This window comes from Corylus avellana, chromosome 9, assembly GCF_965113065.1.
Source record: "Corylus avellana chromosome 9, dhCorAvel1.hap1.2, whole genome shotgun sequence".
NCBI lineage: Eukaryota > Viridiplantae > Streptophyta > Magnoliopsida > Fagales > Betulaceae > Corylus > Corylus avellana.
Genome location: NC_142498.1, coordinates 9,586,382 through 9,591,225, shown reverse-complemented (window position 1 = coordinate 9,591,225; position 4,844 = coordinate 9,586,382). Strand labels below are relative to the sequence as shown.

Genomic DNA, 4,844 nt, shown 5'->3' with positions numbered 1-4,844 from the left:
CAATTTGTGCACTTGCGAGTATATTAAAATTTTCAAAACACATATCCAGCTTTCTTTCCAAGGTAGCCATCTGAGTTTGAACTCCACCAGTTGTGCTCGCTTCATATATGCCTGTCCATTGAGTCCTTGTCTCCCTATGGATGTGAATTTTTAGGAGTTCTCACTTAAAGTCTCAAAGAATTCTATGGCTTCCTCACTATTTTTCTCCATTAACACTCCGCCACATGTTGAATCTACAGGACTTTTGTTAGGATCATTTAAGCCTTTGTAAAAAGCTTGTACCTGATCATCTTGAGATAGATTGTGGTGTGGGCATTTGAAAAGTAGCTCGTTAAAGTGCTCCCATGCTTCCAGGAAAAGGTCTCCATCTTTTTGTTGGAAGCTCTAAATCTCCCTCCTCGATTTCCTTCTCTTTTGGGTTGGAAATAACTTTTTTAAGAACTTTGTGGCCAACTCCTCCCAATTGTCAATAAAACCTATAGCCAAAGAATTTAACCATAGCTTTGCATTATCTTTTAAGGAAAAAAGAAAGAGAATTAACTTGATTCCTTCTGCGGTTAAGCCATGGATAATCTGTGTTTTGCATATATGGGTCCTCTGTAGGTGTGCCTCTATAGTGTGGAACCATATTGAGTAGATGCGGAGATAAATTGTAATTGCTTTGCACAATGGGCTGGAAATCAATGCATGATGGCTGGTTGAGGTTTTGGGAATGAAGGAACTTTTCATAGGTCTTCGCACCAGTGGTGGATTCTCAACATGTTCTTCTTCCATCTTTTTCTCAACTTTGAATTCTTCTTTTACTTCGGAGTTGTCACTTTCCCTTTGTTGAATGGTTCGTTCAATTTCTGGAGCCTATGGAATAATGGCTAAATTCTGAGATTGACGATCCTGCATGAAAAAGAAAACAAACAGTTTATGAAATTGCAGTAGCTTCAGTGCTGCTGTCGGGATGTGCACTCGATCGCACTGGCTTGTGCTCTCGATCGCAGTGGTGTGCTCGATCCCTCTGGATTGGGCGCTCGATCACACTGCTACAGAGCCGAAACATAACAAAAATCATAGCAGCTTTAGTGCTGTTGTTTGAATGTGCACTCGATCGCACTACTGCATAACAGAAACTGAACGAAAACCAAAAAGCATGAACACATTAGGATTAAAAAAAAAAAACAATTAAAATTTAAACAGAATTAGCTAAAAACTTAAGGAAAAACTTCTAAACAAAATTCAACACAATCCCCGGCAACGGGGCCAAAAACTTGTTGTGCAAATATCCACCTAAATAATAGACGAATAAATGTACGTTTTACTCGCTAGTGCACAAGATCAAAATGATAGTATAGAAAGCAAGTATAAGATCATTTCCATGAGGATTGCTATAAATTATGCTTAAAAGAATTGCCTAAATAAATAACTAAATAAAACAAGATAAAATATTGAGTTGAAATAATAAGAATGAAAGGGTAGGGTTTTGATATCCACTGCTAATCATACTCGAATAAAATAAACAATATGCCAATGCTACAACCATATCAAGATACCCAATGTTTGCCAACCTAAGAGAATGGTATCTACTCCTTAAGCTATTTATCTCCATAAGCAACAGATCAAGCATGATATCTACTCTAATTCTTTTCTCTCTCAAAGGATTTAACATGGTATCTACTAAGTTGTCTTCAAGAAAGCATAAATCTATGGAGATCGGTGATAAGTGCCGAATGTTGCACATTCAAGCCCCTTAACTTGCATATGTTAATTCCTTAGTGTTGTTATTTGTTTGATTTTGTTTTGTTTTTGTGTTTCAGGGCTTTAAATGGAAGATGCAAGAATTCCATTGAAAATTGGGACAAAAGCACATTTTGGGGAGCATCTTGAAGGCCTAGGATCGAGCACATAGCATCTTGTGCGCTCGAGCACCCCAACACCTATGCTTGAGCATACCGGTGCTCGAGCACATATCAGCCTAAGCTCGAGCGCACATGCGCTCAAGCGCACGTCCCTTGGGCTTGAGCGCACACGGCTTCTAGAATGCGCTAACAATCCTTTCACAGCTTGGATTAGGTTTTCAATCTCCCACTTGAACTAGGAGACTAACCTATGTTTTTTCTAGGGTTTCTAAGGTTTTTAGGGTTCTCATAATCCCTATAAATAGGCCTTTAAACATAGAAGAAAGAAGAACCACTGCCTAGAGCAAAAATTCTGCAAATAGTTCTTGAATGCTTAGCGGAGTTATGAGCGGCTAAATCCTATCCGAGCACAATGGTTCGATTGTATTTTAATTTATAGATTTTCAGTTTATGCATGTTGATTGTATAACTATGAGAATTGCTACTATTTGATATTGTTCTTGATGTTTAAATGCAATTGTTCTTAAATTCCAAAATTAATATTAGTAAAATTATTATCTTGTCTTAGAAAGTATTTTACTTTTATTGAACTCAAATCATTCTTATTTTCTTGATTATGGGGATGATGATTATACAATGGTTTTTATTGACATATGATCTAGAGGGTTAGATAGGCCATACCTAGGAAAGACAGGTTGTGCCGCATTTTAGTGTTTAGGTGGATGATCCGTGCCATCCAAAAGATGGGTTATACTTGATTATATGTATCCTATTAAAAAATTAGATAATGCATACCTACGGAAGATGGGTTGTACTGCATCTTAATGGTTAGGTAGATGATCCGTGCCAACCAAAGATGGGTTATACTTATTATTTAATAAGGTATTTTCTAGTTTATTTATAATATGCATAGAATGAATCTCTTGATTAAGTATGATTAACCATTGTTGTGTGGATAGAGGTGTGTGACAAATACTACCTAAATTAATAGATAATTTTTGCTATGTTTTAACTCGCAAGTGCATAGGATCAAAATAGTAGTATATGGTGCAAGTACAGATCGTTCCTACGGGGATTTTTTATTTTGCTTAGAATTTATTAAAATATCAACTTTGCCCGGAAATTGATACTATGAAAAAGGAATAAAGATAAATGAAAATGTAAGGCTTTGATATCCACCACTAATCATGCTCAATAATATCACAATATGCCAATGTTCCAATCATATTATGAATACCTAATGTTCGCCAACCTAAGGGTATGGGTATCTACTCCTTAAGCTATTGATCTACCTAAGCAACAAATTAGGCGTGGGTGTCTATTCTAATTCTTTTCTTTCTTAGAGGATTTAGCATGGGTGTCTACTATGTTATTCTTTAAGAAAGCATAAATCTGTGAAAATCGACAAACACATGGAACTTAGGGCATGAGTGTCTACTCCCAGTTTTCTATGTTGATTAACCCAAGAACCCATGAGGAATTCTTTTGTTACTCTATTAGGCCCAGGACTTGATCATCCAAATTGACTTAAATAATTTATCCATACCACATGCATATAATAGCCAGTCACACATTTATGAGGAATTCAATAAAACAGGAATTAATCAAGTTAAGCATCACAATATGATTATCACAAAGGTGGCAATATTGAAATATTAAATAAACATAATTAGGGCTTCAATCTGGTCCTACTAAAGTAATTAGTTACACATAATTAAAATAAAACTAAAAAGTAAAGGGAAAAAAAAAAAAAAAAAACGACTCCTTGAAGTAGCCTCCAATTCCTCTCCCCAAGAATTGTGTCTCCTAAATTGTGTATTAAATTGTGAGGCTTAGAGTTCTATTTATAGGGCTTAAGAGAGTCCTAGAAGCCCTAGTAATCCTAGGAAATTCGGAGTCCAGCCTCCTAGTCCAATTAGGAAGTGATCCTAGTACGAATCGAAATAGGATTCGTCCAGATTTGTGTTCTTTTATTTCGGGATGCTTTTGGCATAGCAGAAGTCCGATTTAGGAAAATTATATTTCACAATGATTTGTAAAAGTTTGAGTTAGCTTTCCAATGCCACTGGCATCACCTCAATCGGATACTTGAGCTGAAAGTCATGGTCAAAATACCAAGATATGTGCAGAATCCAAATTTGAATCCAATCCGATTTTGACTCCAATTAGAGAAATTCCGATTTAATCATTTCCTTTATTTGATTAAACTTAACCACATCATATAGGTCCTCTATTATGATTGGTTAAACTTAACTATATCTTCTAGCTCTTCCCAATTTGCCCTTTAAGCTTGGAACTTTTCCAAAAACGCTTTCTTTTCTTCCATGACTTACAAAAATACAGAAAACACAAAAAGAAAATAAAATAGCACAACATAACAAGACTAAGAAATTAACAAGTGTGAATTAAGGGCTAAAATATGAATATTTTGCCACTTAACAATGATGTCTCAATTGTCCATTTTTGAGTGATTTGATTCTGGATTTCCTTTTGATTGTGATGATGGTGCTTGTTGTTTTAAGTTTGCTCATGAATAAGAACCATGGTTTGTATGAAATGTCATTCTTGTTAACAACATAACGCTTCAATGTTTGAGTGTATCATTCCTATTAAACCCTCACGAGACTTCACTCGTCCACTAGTCTAGTGACCCAAATAATTAACTAAGCATAGGTAACTAAGTTAGAAGATTAATTTGGACTTTGGGTCACTAGCATTAGCCAGAAGGGCATTTTGGGGAAATTGGACTTCTGGACTGAACATACGCTAGGGTTGGCGAACGTACGCTCTTGTCTTTTAGTGTGGACGTAGGCTATGGTTGGCGAACGTACGCTCTTGTCTTTTAGTGTAGACATATGCGGGGGACCACCAGACATACGCTGACAAATAGTACGCCGTACTCTGTGAATAGTACACTGACGTACGCTCAATAGTACGAGGAACTCCACTACTTTTTGGATTGACCGATGGTTAATACTCGTACGTACGAAGCAGCCT

General features: G+C 36.3%; 1 non-coding gene across 1 annotated transcript; it reads left to right on the top strand.

Annotated features, from left to right (window-relative positions):
- The first annotated feature begins 298 nt into the window (after positions 1 to 298).
- Positions 299 to 405, top strand: LOC132191197 (small nucleolar RNA R71). Its single transcript, XR_009441225.1, has one exon. It is a non-coding gene; the product is annotated as a small nucleolar RNA R71 (small nucleolar RNA).
- Positions 406 to 4,844: the final 4,439 nt, after the last annotated feature.